Raw genomic sequence first — 17,782 nt, forward strand, 5'->3', positions numbered from 1 at the left:
GCCTTGGGTTTTTTTTCGCAGCATCACGTAAGCAGAAAAAGTTGGAAGTGCTGATGTGGCTCAAGTGGTATCACTAGCCTTGAGCTGAGGGACAGCACCCAGGCCCCAGAGTTCAAGCCCCATGTCCAACAAAATAAAAATAAAAACAAAACAAAACAAAACAAAACAAAGTCTCTGACTTTTCTGGCTTCAACATTGTAATAACTCTGCTTCAGCCTAGGGCTAATATTTTACGTGTGGACATGTATCAACACTCCTGAATCAGACTCTACTTGATCATTTTTTAAATACATATTTTGTTCTTAATTTCCCTCTTTATAAATTCACATGCACCTATAAAAAATGGTGTGGCCATCCCAATACCCTTCTCAAAGTACCTCCTAATGACAACTTACAAAAAGTTGTATTATATTACAAGAAAAACAATGCTACAAATAAAGAAAACCAATAATTAAATAATAATGATTAATAAAATAAAAAACAAAACAATTATCATTTTTTCAGTTTTTGAAGTGTACTACAAATTAGATTTTATTATTGTCATATTTCTTTACATTTAACACTGGCTAAGATTATTACGTTCAACAAGAATTTTATAGGCTATGAGTAGTGTTTAAATCACCCACTAAGATTACCATTTATAGTTCATCTCATAATTTGTATCTGGCTTATATCATCATTTGTTCCTCACTAACATATAAAGTAAGGAAGGCCTACAGTTTTAACAGAAACTGTGTAGATAACATAGTCAACTCTTTATTCTGCTCCTTTACACAAAGACTTTGCAACTTCTCATTAGTAAGGTTTCAATAAACTCTGAAATGTACATACTTAGTAGTAGTTATGTGCTACCATAAATCTTAAATACTTTATAGAAAAGTATTATGACCTGCCAAACAGTCCCAGTTTTGGCATATATAAGCAAATTCCCAAAATTAAATATATTTAAAACATTAAATATTTTAACAAACCTTAACACTTGCTGCAGTGTTCATTATGACAGGTCCCTTGTATAGAATAATTGAATTCCTCCTCCTACACATCTCTTGAACAACAAATATCTGGAATTATTTTGTTTTTGACATGTCAATCTTGATTTTTTCTTAAATGTGTACTTATGTAAGAAGTACATGGTTCTAAAATTTCATGACAATTCTTTTGAACTTACGTTTTGTTGTATTGTCTAGTCTAAGAAAATCAATTACAATTTATATATAAAAAATGTTCTTTGCTCAATTCAGCATCACATACACTAATATTGGAATGATACAGAGATTAGCTGGCCCCTGTGCAAGGATGACAGGCAAATTTCTGAAGCATTCCATCGCCCAATTTGTTAGGAAATGGAAAGACTTGGAAAAAAATTATTAAGTGAAGTAAGCCAAGTCCAAAGAAATGTAGGTCCCATGGTTTCTCTAAATTTCAATAACTAATATATGTCTGGGATAAGCAGAAAAGGTCAAAAGTTATGTGTATATGACCAGATAAGATTGTGTTAAGGGAAATGAACCCCAAGTTAGGGACACAAGTGGTTTTTTTTTTCTTGCTATTTTTTCTTACATACTTATGACGTGCAGTGTGTTTTTTTTTTGTTTCTTTATATGTTCCTCCCCCATGCTATAACACCTGTTTTCACTGTATTTGAAGTTGGTGTGCCTACATCTTGTTTATACTCTCCTCTAATTTTTTGAGAGGAAGGACAAAAAAAACCAAAATGCTTAACTAGGGATACAGGTTGACCCATGTAACAATGAGATGCACAATACACTATGTTGTAAAGTGAACTTTACAATTGACCCCGGGAAATGGAGGGGGTTAATGGACTTGTGGAGGTGGGAGGGAAGGGATGGTAGGGGAACAATAAAGGAGGAGGTAACAATGCTTGTTAGGAAATGTACTCATTACCTTGCTCATGTAATTGTTACCCCTCTGTACAATATTTTTACAATAAAAATGTATAAAAATGTTCTGAGATGGAAGAGTTTATTTCCTTTATTTTACTCATATAATTTCATTAGCAAAGAAATTCATGCAAAACTCCGATATGAAGGTAATTTGAATAAATATGTTTGTGAACACACGCATGTGCTTAAGCACTTGCATGTGTGTTGGGCTGCTCAGAGTTTCAAATCAGGGCTTCAAGTCTTGCAAGGCCTTTTCTCTCTAGACTGGTGTGCTACTAAATGAGCTACATCTCCATTCTTGGCCCTTTGCTAGTTCATTAAAATTTTTGAAAAATAATCTCATGAATTTCATTTGCCCTGATTGGGTTTCAACTGTTATCCACAGATCTCAGGCTCCTGAGTAGATATCCCAAGTAGTTAGGATTACAGGTCTGACAAACCAGCAAAGACTTTCAGAATAACGTTAAAAGTAGAAGAAAATTTACTTCAGAGGGGCATGTTTTAGCATCTCCAATTTTAAAGCATTTTGGAGTGATTATTTATGATTTTTTAAATTTTTGGTTACTTATAAGGAAGTAGATGATGATATTTAAAAGTTTTAGTACTTTTTAAAAAGGATACTGGAATTGTGGGACAGAAGTAATTTGCCTCTCTTTGGACCTCAATGTATAAGCTCAGCTCTGAGCATGATAACCCAATGTCACCAACACAATCATTGTTGAAGACAAATGTGACAGAAAACAATCACCATGGGCAATATGAATATTGAATTGAGAGTGTCATAGAATGGAGAGATTTTATCTACCTTTTGTGTATTGCTGAAAGACTTTTGGAAACTTTGACTCATTTCCTTCCTCACTGTGTGTGTCTTTAGGTCATGCACTTACTGCCTTTAATTACAATTCTTCCCAACACTAAAATGGTAATAACATTAGCATTATAGCAAATGTTATCTTAACAATTAAGGGAATAAAACTTGTGAAATACTTAACATAAACTTCTAGGAATGAGCTTTGAGTTTAACCAGCATTCTTTTTAAAATACTAAATAGAATGTGATAAGTAGTACAGAAACCATTACATGTAGTTAGCAACCAGAAGTAATATCTATTGATCATGCTCTGCTTCCAAGGAAGCCAGGTGGATAACTTCTCTTGCTGTAAATCAAACTGGTTATCTTATGTCTTGATAGTGTAAAAATATCAGGGACAGAATGATGAAAGAATGTTGTAGACTGAGATGAAATCCATATGAAAATGTGCAAAACGGATAAAACATAAAATTATCTGAGGAGTATATTGTGTTTTACAACATTTAAGTTACATCGCAAAGATAAAGAAGACATAGAAGAATAAATTCATTTTTTTGTTGTCCCATCATAGGTCCTTAAAAGGATTAACTCTTTCTCATTCTTATACAGGCATCATCCGATGAGAGGAACTGTATTTTTTTTTGTTTGCTTACTTCCATTTATTCTTCAGTTTGAAATCTGAGCTACTTGAGACTGAAAGAAACCAAGGGAAATTAGACAAACAGGCTTTGGAAAGAACAATCAATGTAAAATAAATAAACTACAGCCTTGTAACAGGTCTAACTAAATTGAGTTATATACTGTCAATTGTTAACACAAAATGATTTAAGCAATACCATGTTATTAAAAACTGAAAAATGTTAGGAGTTGCTACATTTTTTTTCTTTTATACTACCTTGAATTGATAATTGATCTAATTTAGCGAGATTAAAGATGAGATTAACAGAAACTGGATCAAAAATGGACAAAAGGTTTGAATAGACATGTTCCCAATAAAGCCCTGAAAATTGCCTGTGGGTTTACAAAGTTGTGTTTAATACAACTTCTATGCTGCCTTAATGCTTTTTGAGTAGAAGTCATTAGAGAAATATAATTCAAAATTACTATGATACAACTTCATAACTATTATAACTTATCAAAAAATTAATGGAACCAGTTATGGTGGTAAAGGCTTGTAATTCCAAGCATTTAGGAGGTTGGATTTAAGTCTAAGGCCAGTCTAGGGTAATGCAGATAGTAAAAACCTGCCCTTTATTACCTTTGAAGAAAAGGTAATAATGTTGCTGAGAGTGTGGAGAAAAGGAAATTATCTACACTATTGGTCAAAAAACAGGTTAGTATTCTTGTTGTAGAAAGTAGTATGCAAGTTTCTAAAGAAATCTAAAGTTGAGATATCATGTGACCCACCAATCATGTGATTATTTCTCTCTAGGTAACTCGAAAATAAATCTGTAGTTCATTGTTATTCACATTATTCACAAAGCAGCCAAGATATAAGTCAATGTTCAGTGTTCAACTGCAGACTATTAAAGCAACTGTGGTACAAGCACAAATATCTTTTTCTGTTTCATCCTTAAAATAACAAGAGACTGCTCCCATTAGCCACAACTTACAATGACCTGAAAAATGTATTGGAAATGAAGAAAAATGTTGTGTTCTGATCTTTGTAAACACACTCTCTCTCTCTCTCTCTCTCTCTCTCTCTCTCTCTCACACACACACACACACACACACACACCAACCTCAAATATTAAGACAGAATTTTTTTTTAAGTAAAGCAAAGTGGAACATCTGGGGCATTTAGTTCACAATGTAGAAGATACTAGATATACAGTATGAGGTATAGAGTTGAAATGTACATGAGAATGCAGGGGACAACATTGGCCTTACATAGGAATGAAGCTAAATAAGTAGGAGTTGTTCTTCCTAGTAAGGGTTGCTCTTTTAGTTGTTCTTTCAGTAATGGATAAGATGAACGTAATTTTTTCAATATACCTGCCTGTTTGCAGAAATGATAACAAACAATATAGCAATAATGTTGCACGCTCAACATAGAACAAACTGTCAAATTAAAATACATGAGATTATCCTTGATGTAAACTAATTATTACAAATAAGGGAAACCATGGGAACTATGTTTTTTTAAGTCTGGCTTATTTCACTTAATATGATTTTTCCCAAGACCTTCATTTCCTTACAAATGAGGTAGTATCTTTCTTTCTGATGGAAGCATAGTATGTGTGTGTATGTGTGTATGTGACTGTGTGTCTCATTTTCTTGATCCATTCATCTACTGAGGGGCATCAGGGTTGATTCCATATCTTAGCTATGGTAAATATTACTGTGATAACCATAATTGTGCTGGTAGCTTTAGTGTGGCCTTGTTTGTGGCCATCTGGTTAAATGCCCAGAAGTAGGATTACTGGGTCATAGGGTGCATTATTGTGTACATCAATTATAATCTTAGTAGATGAGTAGAACAGCTCAATAGCTATGTACATATGACCGTATAAGGTGATTCTAAGTGAAATGAACTCCAAGACATGTTCTTTGTTGTGGTTCTTAATGTACTACATGATTGATTTTTTTCCTTTTTTATGTTTTCCCACCTATGGTTTATCCCCTGTAGTCACTGTATTTGATTTTGGTACCATGTGTATTGTAAATATGTTGATCCGAACTGGGAAATGGGAAGGAAAAAAAAATAGTGAGACAAAGGACAAAGGGGGAAACTATGCAACAGTGTTACTCACAAAACAATAGCTTGGAAATGATCTTGGGAGGTGCGTTGGTAGGGAAGAGGGAGAAAAATGGGTGAAGGGGTAACAAGATAGAAAATAAATTAATTCATGACCTTAATTATAAACCCTCTGTACATTACCTTGACAATAAAATTAAAAATATATATATATGAGAGCAGCAATACAGTCGGTGGGAATAGGGGAAATGCTGTACTATACAAAGAAAAGTATAACAGCTGTGGAGAGCAGCAACTTGACATTAATGTAGGAAGTAATAAACTAGCGTACAGATTTTCAACCTCATGTCAGTCACTAAAAAGGGAAAACAAAATGCATAATCAGCAAACCAATACAGATAAAATAAAAAAATAAACAATTGAGGTGAAGAGGTGACTTGTATCAAGAATAACAAATGACACAATTAGAAAACAATAACAAGATGGTAAGTTTAATAAACACTACCCATAATTCTATTAAATGTTGTTTACATCACAATTTGTTAGAACTATAATTCAAATCACAGTTTAATAGTATATCATTTTAGTAATAGTTTACTTATTATTGATTACTTCATATTGAATGTTTAATATATAATTTTACTTTCTGCAGATATAGAAAAGAAAAAAATGAAACTAATTTTAATAAATTAATGTAATAATTCAAAGTGTATCCTACACTTAGCACTCATCTTAACATGAAAAAATAAATTATTGCACCTCACTCTTGGTATTAGGTGGAAGGGTTCAGCATTGTAGTAAAATTCACACCACACAATACAGGAGGGTATGACTCCTCTAATCTAGCTTAAATTGTGGAAATTTGAATTTTACATGCATGTTTAATTCCTGTCTAGGTGACATCTAAAACATATACAATCATATACATGAGGAGTATTTCAGATGATACTTAAAAGTCACATTCATTAATTAAATTTTTATTATTTTGTACTAAATAAATATTTAAAGAGAGACTGAATTTCTGAGTAGATGTTGGTGTATGTGTGCCAGATTATTCATATTGAGGCTTATTTTATATTTCTGACATTGTTTCTACAGTCGGATTTAAATTTCCATAAGGGGTTAAGTGCATTATATTGGATATATGAAAGTAAACTGAATGTTTATTCCATTAATCTTTTGCCACTTGTCTAATCCCAATATAATTTATCCATGTGTTTGATGTTATGAAAATAACAACAGATAAAAGAAAGATAAATCACTCTGTAGTAGACAAGTATTTTCACATTTATTTTCATAGTTGGTCCTCTTTTACACTACAGAATATTCTTGGGAAAATGTGCTCCAGGCTGGCCACAACTGCAGAATATTATGGTTTGATGAATCATAAGAGAAGGAAGGAAGGGGAGCTTTCTTCCAAAAGTCTGCTCCATGGGATGTGATCTGTTTCATGGTGCTGAATTGGAAATGCACATTTTTCACAGTCAACCTTGAAAAGCCATCTTGATAGACCATTTCTATAAGTGGTTACAGAGGATTATTGATGGCTTTGCAAGGATGCCAGATTGACTCATTTTGAGACAATTAACAGGAATTTAGTTAGCTGTTTCTTTGTATCTTTAGGAGAAAAACTCATTGACTCTAGGTCAGGGGATTATTGGGACCCAGAGAAGCTACTACCTTGAATAGTAATCCTAGACCTCTAAAACAAACAAACAACAAAAAAAAAAACCACACAAAACCAACCAACAAACAAAAACTCCAGTAAGCACAGCCAGTCAGGTCTGCTATCACAGACTACATGAAGTCAGGCAAAAAACAGAAGCTGAAAGTCATTTAGCTGATCAATAACATATTTTTTATGAGGCAGACTCAAATGAGACTCCAGAGAGTCAGAAAGACTGAACAGAGAGACTAAAATTGATCACCCAAAGATTAGAAAGTAAAATTCCTTGTAGAACAAATAAATCATAGAAAGCCTATGCATGTAAGAACAAGGAAAAAACCAAATTCCAGAAATGCACATTTTCTTAGAGGTCAGCTTAATGAATTATCAATGGAAATCTTTGAATTCATAAATATTTGACCACATGTAGGAGAAGGCTGAAGAGAATGAAAATGTCATTAGTCACATTAGGAAGTAATCAAGCAAAGATTTGTTATAAAAAGAGAAAACAATTATTCCAAAAGTGGGTCTCATTAGTTTTGATGTAACAGTTCTTGATTTAGGTGCTAGCAATTGCCATACAACTGTTCAGTCCCACAGCTGAGTTGATACTGGCTGCAGTATTCCTGCATGAAGGAAAAGAGAAAATTTACAAATGTCTGATGAAATGAGTTGAAGGTGAAGTGTTCTAATAGTGATATATGAGGTGTAGACACAAGTGAAGAGGTGGATTTTCTTTTCTAAAAATCCTCCATTTTTAGCCTGGTGCCAGTGACTCACAGCTGTAATCCTAGCTAATCATGAAGCTGAGATCTGAGGACTGCGGTTCAAAGACAGCCTGGGCAAGAAAGTCCTTGAGACACTTATCTCCATTTAACCACCAAAAAACCAGAAGTGACACTGTGGCTCAAGAGATAAAGTACCCCACCTTGAGTTGAAGAGCTCAGGAACAGTGCCCATGCCAAGACTTCAACCCCCTTGAACAAAAACAACAACAAAATCTCCCTTTTCTTGGACTGCCTACATCTTTTCCTAATATTCAACAAAGAAGCCATTTTGTCACCCACTACCTTTAAGTCCTATGCTAGCTATTGCAAATAGAGTGATTTGGTATCTTATGACAAAGGGTTCATTTTTGTGGAAACAAATGCCAGCAGTGGTAACTTTTTTTCCAGTCCTTAAACTCTGGACCTGGGCACTGAACATGGTTATACTTGTAGCTTTCATGTGAGCTTGTTTGTTAATTTTTGGATTACTGCTCATGTGGGGAATTACTGGGTCTTAAAGGAGATGTATATTTACTCTTTTCAGGAAACTCCGTACTGCATTCCACAGTGTTTGAACAATTTAATTTCCAACCAACAGTGTGATAGAGTACCCAATTGGCTGCATCCATGCCAGCATTTGCTATTGTTAGCTTTCTTCATAATGAACGTTCTAACTGGGAAGAGGTAGAATCTGTCTTGTTTACTTGTAGATACCAAAATTGAATGAATCCATGAAACCTATATTATTTTGTGTGCATTCCTTTCTCTTTTCTCTTAGTAGAATTTTCCCAAGCCTTTCATTTTTCTTAAGACTGGTGAAAAGTTATCCTTTCTAATGGGTGAATAGAATTCTATTGTGTATGTGTGTGTGTGTGTGCGTGTGTGTGTAAGATGACTATAAGCCCATGAGTTCATTTCTAAGCCTTCTGTTTCATCTGTAATTTTGTAATTCCATATTAAATTTGAATTGCTTTCTCGAATGCATTGAAGAATATTGTTGGGATTTTGATAAGTATTGCATTGTTAGTGGTTTGGGGACAGTATTGCAGTTTTCACTATATTAATTCTTACAACCAGGAGCATTGAAAGACTTTCCATTTCCTTGAGTCTCCTTCAGTTTCCCTTTTTATATTTTTAAAGTTTTCACAGTAGAGGTCCTTCACATTTTTAGTTAAATTAATTAATTCTCAGTTTTGTTGTTGGTCTTTTGTTTAGATTTGTTTTGATTTTGAGGCTAATACATATGAGGTTTTTTTGGGGTTTCAGCCTGGTTCATCCCACTGTTGGTAACAGAAAAACTACTGATTTTTGTGGGCTATATACCTTGCTACATTGCCGAAGTTTAACATCACTTTTACTATCATAAGGCAGGAAGCTATAGGGTCATTTCATCTGTAAAAAGGGATAGGTTTACTTCTTCCCTATTTGGATCCTCTTTATGTTTTTCTCTTCCCTATTGCTTTTGCTAGATAGTCCACAACCATACTGAAGAGTAGTAGAGAGAGTGGACATCCTTGTCTCATTCCTGATTTTAATGTCTCCATACTTTCACTGTTACGTAATTGCTAATTATCATTATCATATACATATTCAGTAGTATATTGAGGAATGTTCGATGCATTCCTAGCTTCTCATACCTTTTTAATCATAAAGGGGTATTGCAGGTTGTTAAAAAGCTATTTCTATATCCAAATAGACAATGATGTGTTTCTTGTCCTGGCTTCCGCTGATGGTTTGTATTGTGTTTACTGACAAGAATATTGAATCCAATTGTATCCTATGCTCAATCCTATTTGATCATACGATGTGATTTTTTTGTTAGTGGAAGAAATTGGTTGGTGAGAATTTTTTAAGAAGTTCTGTATCAATGCTGATCAAAGAACTGGGTTCATAGTTCTCTTTCTTTGGTGAGTCCCTATGTGATTTGGGAAAGAGTCTAATTCTAGCCTCATAGAATGTTTTGATAATTCCATTTCTCTTTCTATTCCATTGAAGAGTTAGTTCTAACTACTGTAAGTTCTTTGCAGGTCTTAATTTCATGGTAAATTCATTGAGTCCTAGATTTTTCTGGAATGGAAAGTGGTTTATTGACATTTCATTTTCATTACTCTTATGTGTTACCTCTTGGTTCAGATCAAGTATAGGAAAGCATGAATTTCTCCAGGATTCTCCAGGTGATTGGCCTACGGTTTTCAAAGTACTCTCTTGTAAACTTCTTAATTTTTTCTTATTTATGTTGTGATGTCTCATTTTTGTCTGTAATTTTCTCTATTTGGGTGAGTTCTCTTATTTTTTTGGGGGGGATTTTATATCATGAAGGTGATATACTGAAGGGTGGGTTACAGTTACATATGTAATGAGTAAAATTTTTGTGTGTGTGTGTGGGGGGGGTCCGGTCGTGGGGCCTGAACTCTGGGCCTGGGCGCTGTCCCTCAGCTCTTCAGCTCAAGGCTAGTGCTCTACCACTTGAGCCACAGCGCCACTTCTGGTTTTTTTCTTTTTGCCAATGTGGTGCTGAGGAATCGAACCCAGGGCCACAGGCATGCAAGGCAAGTGCTCTACCACTGAGCTACCTTCCCACCCCCATGAGTATATTCTTTAACAGTATTACCCCTTCCTCATTTTGTTCTCCTTCCCCCAACCCTGACATCCTACTCCCCCAAAGTTGTGAAGTTCATTTCTAACATATCGTCTGTATATCACTGCTGCTTTGGTTAATCTTTGTCCCACCATTTCTGTGATTTCCCTTCCTTTCCCCAAATCAGATTAATTTATCTATAAGACAAAGGGTACAGAAATAAAAAAAAAACAAACAGTGACTACAGGGAATAAACCAAAGGGTAAAAACTAAATAGAAATAACTAAAAATTGTTCACTATACAATCATCTTGTATCCATGTCTTGGAGCACATTTCAATAAGCATCATTTTATATGGTGATATGCATATTGCTATTGAGCTATTGTGAATATCCTAGACATATTCTATTTTTTCCAAATGAGTGAAAACCTGTAGACTCTGATTCTTTGGGTCTCGCTTGTTTGACTTATTATGTTTTCCAAGTGATTCCATTTCCTTACTAATGGGGCAATGTCATTCATTCTGACGGAAGCATAGAGTTTTGTGAATATATTCGACATTTTCTTGATCCATCATTGCTGGGTCATATAGGAGCTCTATTGAGGAACCTCTATACTTCATTACAGAGTATTTGAACAAGTTTACATTTCTACCAGTAGTGTAGTAATGTTCCTTTTTGGCCACATCCCCACCAGCCCAGCATCTCTTATTATTAGTTTTCTTCATAATGGTCATTTTAACTGGGGTGAGGGTGGAATCTAAATGTTGCTTTGATTTGCATTGCTTTTATGGCCAGAAATGTTGAGTATTTCTTTATGTGTCTTTAGGCCATGCATATTTCTTCTTCAGAGAGGTCTCCCTTTACATCTGTAGCCCACTTATTAAGAGGGTTGTTATTTCTTGGAGGATATGTTTTTTGGGTGACATTAACTTTTTGGGTTCTAAATATATTTGAGATATGAGGCCATTGCGTGTTGCAGAGCAACTAAAGATCTTCTCCCAATCTGTGTGCTTTTTATCTATTTATCTACGTAAGTTCTCATCTTAGTCAGATTTAATTAGGGTCTGTCAAGTCTGTTAATTTCTTTAAAAAATCAACTCTGATTTAGTGATTCTTTCTATGTTTTATTTTGTCTTTATTTAGTTATTTCTGATTTAAACTTTTTATTTGTTAGGGCTTCTTCCTGTTTTCAAGGAGCTTGAGCTACATAATTAAAATATTCATTTGAGATTTCCCAAATTACTTGCTGTAGGCACACAGAGCTATTAATTTTCGTGTAAGTACTGCAAATATCAGAGTAGCTGGTATTTTGTGTGTTCCTTTTTGTTAAATTCTAGAAACTTTCAGATTTCCATTCTAATCCCTTCAGTGTTGCACTGGTCATTCAGAAACTTTTTGTTCAGTCTTCATGGGTTTGAGGGTTTTTTTTTTTTGGCTTTAACTGTTTAATACTAAGTTTGTTCTGTTATGCTCTGACAAGAAATGGGAATTCATTTAATTTTTCTTTCAATTTGGACAGAATTTCTATGTGACATAAGATATTTTCTATTTTGAAGAATCTTCCATGAGCTGCTGCAAAGAATGTATAGTCTGACATTGAATGTATATCATGTAGATGTCTGTAAGGGATAGATGGTCAATGTAGTTATTTATGTCTGCAGTTTCTTGGTTGAGATTTTCCTGCATAACCAATCCATGGAAGGGAATGATGTGTTGAGATGTCTTTTTAGGTTAAATAGTATTTGGTTGATGAAGTGGGATGCTGCAGTATTCAGGGCATTAATATTTAGACTTGTTATATCCTCCTAATGGAGAGTTGCTTTTATCAATATATAAATGCCTCTTCCTACTAATTTTAATTTTAATTCTATTTCATCTTATGTTAGTAATTCTGCTGTGGCCTGTTTATGGTCTCCATTTGATTGAAAATTTTCCTTCCAGCTTTTTAGTTTGAGTATGTGTTTGTTTCTGTCAATAAAATGAGTCTCTTTTAGATACTATATGGATGCGTCTTGCTTTTTGATACTAGTATCTAATCTATGTCTTCTATTTGGAAATTTAAGTCCATTGATATTGAGAGTTAAGACTGAGAAATATCTGATAAATCCTGCTATGTTATACATCTGTTGTTAGGAGCTGTGCCTCATCTACTCTTAATATATTTACCTTGTTCTCTAGTAGGGAGCATTTTATATAACCAGTTCCTCTTCTTCTTGACATTCTCTATGTAGGATATATTTGATTAACTTCTATCCTGATAATTTGGTGGACAAACATTGCTTCAAGTTTTCTTTTTCATGAAATATGTTTATATATCCTTTAAATGTAAAGGAGAGTTTGGCTTGGGACCATACTCACGGTTGGTAGTTGTTTACCTTTAATGTTTGTCATATATAATGCCAGGCTCTCTTTTTACCATATCAGCTAAGAAATCTGTATTTATTCTGACTGTATATCCTATATAAATAATGAATCTTTTTTCTATGGCAGCTTTAAGAATCCTTTCCTTGATCATTAATGATCCTCTAATGGATTATGATGTGGTGGTGGATTGTTCAGTTCTAGAATTCTCTTTGGTTTCTATAGCCTTCTCTTCTCTGAATGAGCCTATCTTGCTGGATGTTTGGCATGTTCTCTGGTAGAATTTTGTAATATGCTTCCCATCCATTTATTTTCTTGCTCTTCTCCTTCTTGATACCTATTTCCCTGAAATTTGATCTTCTAACTGAGTTTTGAAGTTCTGGAAAGATCATTTCTTATTTCTTGGAGTTTTTCTAAATGATTATCTCCTCTTTCCTATTAGGCCTATTCTGTCTTTGACCCTGAGATTATCTTCTATGTCATCTATTTACTGTGGAGACATTCTACTTTGTTTTTGATTTCCCTGTCTTCTAATTGTTCATTTTTAGGGGTTCTATCCTATTAATGCTTTGTTTTAGGTCTTGCATGGACTTTCTGTACATTTTTATCTTTGGGTGGGGGAGTTGCAAGGGTTGTTTTCTTAGCTCTGTCTTCTCTCATATCTTTTAACTAGGCATCCATTTTATTCTTGGACTCCTTTGTATTTTCAGAATTTATTTATCTTTCTGTTTGTAGTCTCCGTGAATTATTTTTCTAATGATTGGTTGGTCTCATCTTGTTCACAAATTTTCTTGTAGAGGTTTTCTATCATTCCATTATTCACATTTTTCAGCCATATATGTAATGTATTTTGGTAACTATCTTCTAGATCCTTGATTGTCTGTTCTAATGCCTGGTTATTTACTGTGTGAATTATACTACTTTGACATCAGTTTTCTTGTATTTTTCTGATTTGTTCTGTCCATTTGGAGGTTTTCTTTTTGGGGGATCTATGATCTTAAGAGGTAAATCTCTATGTTCTTGGTTGATTTGCAAGTGTTGGTTTAGTCTTCTGTTGTGATTTGCTTTTCTGGAATGAGGTTTTTGTTTCGACCATTAAGTGTAGGAGTAGAAACCAGTTGTGATGAGATGTTGTGATGATCAAACTTGTGGTTCCAGTGACAGTTCGGACTGTCCAGTGGTATGGTGGATTGTCTCTCTGAATGGATGTGGCTTTCTCTCATGTACATTTCTGTTCCTGCTTTTTTCCATGTTACCTTTTTATTTTCACACTGCAAATGAGTTTTTGAAAATGTTAGCCAAAACAGTCACAGCAGTCACCTGCCTGGCTGGACACCTTTTCATAGATTTCTGTTTCCTTGTGAAAACAGTATAAAATCTTCTTTTGAATTGTATATTATAGCTGACTTGGTGTGACCCTCTAGAAGAGGAGTACCTGCTAGGATACTAAATCTCTATTTTATCAGAGAGAGCTAGAGTAAACTTCTGTTGATCTTCTGCCATTGTTTTTCTCTTCCTCAGATTTATTTTTTACATTGTGGACTTTTTCCACATAATTTAGGGTTTCTGATTGTTGTATCAGGTTATTTTTGTTTTTCTCTTTGTGTTACTTTGAGATAGTGATTTCAGGCTTGTATTAAGAGACAGTAAATTATGAAATGTATGTTAATATATTGAAGGAAAGAGAGCGAATATTTTAACATATTTGCTACACAAGTAAATTAATATTAACCAAAGCTAATTCAAATAATTACTGATGTACATTTCTGAGGATGAGTATAGTACTCTTTGATATATTGGAGGAAAAGACTTTAGACTCATTGCAACTGAACACTTACTAAACTAAACTTTCTTCTTCAGAAAAACAAAAGCTCCATTTATTTCATATTAGCATTATGAAATCATAATAGCTGCATGTTGAATTGTTTTCCTCTGCTATTTTCTATTCCATTCTTCATCCATTAGGTATCTAGGGCTTTGAATGACCAAATCTTTAATACCTATATTGTTTATATTGTGATGTAAATCTCAGTAATATAAATATGAATTTATCTTTGAGTCTCATCTTGAGCTATATTCATATGAAAATTATGCAAGAAACCTGACTTTTTTACTCTTTTCTATGGTTTAATCAATAAATCCATTCTCCTTAGAAGTAAGTTCTCATCTTTTATATTGCTCCAGTAAACATCATGTATTTGTAGTACTTTTACTGAAGTACACATAAAGATTGGAATAGGAACATACCTTCCCCATTATCACTTTAAATTAAATGCTTGGGGACTATTTTATTTGTAAAAAATTAAAAAGTGTAATGCACATGTTTTCAATAAATTTCAGTAAAATGTATTTTATTGAAAAATATATTTCTTAGAGATATTTTTGCTGCATAATGGACCCATTGCTACAATGAGATGTACGAGATGTTATATCCAAAAACGAACTTTCCAACTTTGGCTGGGGATGGGGGGTGGAGTTGGGAAGGGATGGGAACGGGAAACAAAGGAGGAGGCAAAAATTTTTGATAAGAAATGAACTCATTAAATTGCCCATGTAATTGTAACCCCTCTGTACGGTATTTTCACAATTAAAATAATAATGATAAAAATATTTAGTTTCAAAATGCAAGTAAAATTTAGACCTTCACGCTGAGCAAGAGATAAGATAAATGTGAAATAGAGGCTTGCTATTAACATTATAATTCAGTCATATGTAGGCGTAGGATTAGTAAAGGTGTTGCAGTTAGAGTTGTTCTTAGGATGAGAAAAAGATGTAAGATATAGTGTAAAACTGCAACAAATTTAAGAAGAATGAATGACATCAAAGTAAGAATGAATGAAAACCAGTGTCGGTGTTACTTTAAAAATTCAGATATAATTTGGTTTAAAGTGTGAGTTACTGTTTTAGTTCTTGTTAGGATTAAAGAAAGATAAGCTTTAGGGTAAAATTTAGTTTTCCTCTAAGAAGTAGAAGTAAAAAAATGTGTCATTAAATAAAATATACACAATTTTCCTTACATTAACCATTTGGTGTTAATTCAGATTGTGATTAGGATTAGGTTTCATGTTAAAGGGGGTTGAGGATAGAGTAAATAAATAGATTTAACTGGTGGCTCACACCTATTATCCTCAGGAAGCTGATTTCTGAGGAAAAATCCAGCCTGGGCAGGAAAGTCTGTGAGAATTTTATCTCCAATTATTCACCAGAAAACCAGAAAGTAGTTATGTGGGTCAAGTGGTAAAGTGCATACCTTGAGTGAAAGAACTCTGGGATCATGCCCATGCCTAGAACTCAGGGATTATGCCTAGGCCCAGAGATCAGGCCCCACGAACAACAAAAAGAAAAAAAAAAGGAATGAGATAAATGTTAAGTATATCTGACCTTATTTTAGGTTCTAGGACTTCAGGAAATGCTGGATTAATGGAAATACAATGTATTTCATTAGATCAGGATTGGAGGAAATGGGTATGATGATTCCTCCTATGGAACAAGATAGATTCAGGATAAGAGTGAGAAAATCTATAAGGTTTTAGAAAAGCTGCAACTTATTTCAAGAATTCCAAGGTGAATTTCAGTTAGAATAACACAAAATGAGCATTTTTCATAAAATTTAGAATTGGGATGGCATTAGTGTCAAGGTTATGGTTAGGATTCCACCCATGGTTAGGATTAGAGTGAAGGATAAAAAAATGAGGCTCAAATTAAAGATAAATTTTAAAATAATCCTTTTAAGAATTAGAATGAATGTTTTATTTATTTATTATTTATGTTTGGGTCTGGTCCTGGGGCCTGGACTGTGGGCCTGGGCACTGTCCCTCAGCTCTTCAGCTCAAGGCTAGTGCTCCACCACTTGAGCCACAGCGCCACTTCCGGCTTTTTTCTATTTTGATTATGCGGTGCTTTGGAATCAAACCCAGGGCCTCAGGCATGCAAGGCAAGCATTCTACCACTGAGCCACCTTCCCAGCTAGAATGGATGTTAACTAGAGTAATGCTATTAATATTAGAATCACCTTGCAATTAGGCTTCTGTTTATTCTCAATGTTCCAGTTAAGATTAAGTTTATGGTTAGAAAATGACTAAGATTTTGGAAAAAAAATTAAAACCTATGTTTGGAAGGCTTATTTGAATCAAGTTAGGATGAGTGAAAATTAGTGTACTTGTGTGAATGTTAGTATTGATATATATTTTGGATTAAGATCAGGGTCAGCATTTTGTTCTAATTAAAATTAGTGTTATAAATAAGAAAGTTTTTTTTTATAAAATTAAGATTTCACTAAGAAATGAAGCAAAAATGTCAGATTAAATAGTCACTATAGCATTATCATTATATTTTTTTCTCAGTGATCATTCTTGTAATTATTAATGAGAGTTTTCCAGCCAGGTATTTGTTGAGAGTTAGCTTTAAGTAATGGACTAAATGGTAAGTAAATCTGAAACTGTTTTAGGATATAGTGATTTAGGAAACAGTAGGATCAATGGAAACTACAGTATTTTTCCTGATAAGAGAATTTGAGGACAATTAATATAATAGTACATATTAGGGAACAAGATCACTTCAGAGGTAGAGTTAGGAAATTTGTTGGAATTAGGGCAAATTGAAACTCATTTCCAGAGTGCAAATTGGAGTATTCATTAGAATGACAAAAATTAGAGTATTTTTTAAAATTAATTTTGGACTCTCATTAGGTGGAAAATTAGGTTTCAGTTTCAGCTGTGCTTAGTTTTAGCATTAGGAAAATGGAAAATTTAGGGTCAAACTGGAAGTATATCTTCGAATAACAAGTTAAGTTAGAATTAGGATGACTATGAAATAGGAAACTGCTAATAATATTAGGATTAGGGTATGATTAGTGTGAGGGTTAGCCTAAAACTTCCAGTTAGAGTTCAGGTTATGGCATGATATGGAGTAAAATGTCACGATATGGAGTAAATCCACAAACTGTTTTAAGAAAGATGAGTTGAAACAAAGATAGGATGAATAAAATCTAATGTAT

General features: G+C 33.8%; 1 non-coding gene across 1 annotated transcript; it reads left to right on the forward strand.

Annotated features, from left to right (window-relative positions):
- Positions 1–1,228: 1,228 nt before the first annotated feature.
- Positions 1,229–1,337, forward strand: LOC122095462. The gene has a single exon (XR_006145147.1). It is a non-coding gene; the product is annotated as a U6 spliceosomal RNA (small nuclear RNA).
- Positions 1,338–17,782: the final 16,445 nt, after the last annotated feature.

Source organism: Dipodomys spectabilis, unplaced genomic scaffold (genome assembly GCF_019054845.1).
Source record: "Dipodomys spectabilis isolate Male_0828 unplaced genomic scaffold, ASM1905484v1 ptg000351l, whole genome shotgun sequence".
Taxonomy (NCBI): domain Eukaryota; kingdom Metazoa; phylum Chordata; class Mammalia; order Rodentia; family Heteromyidae; genus Dipodomys; species Dipodomys spectabilis.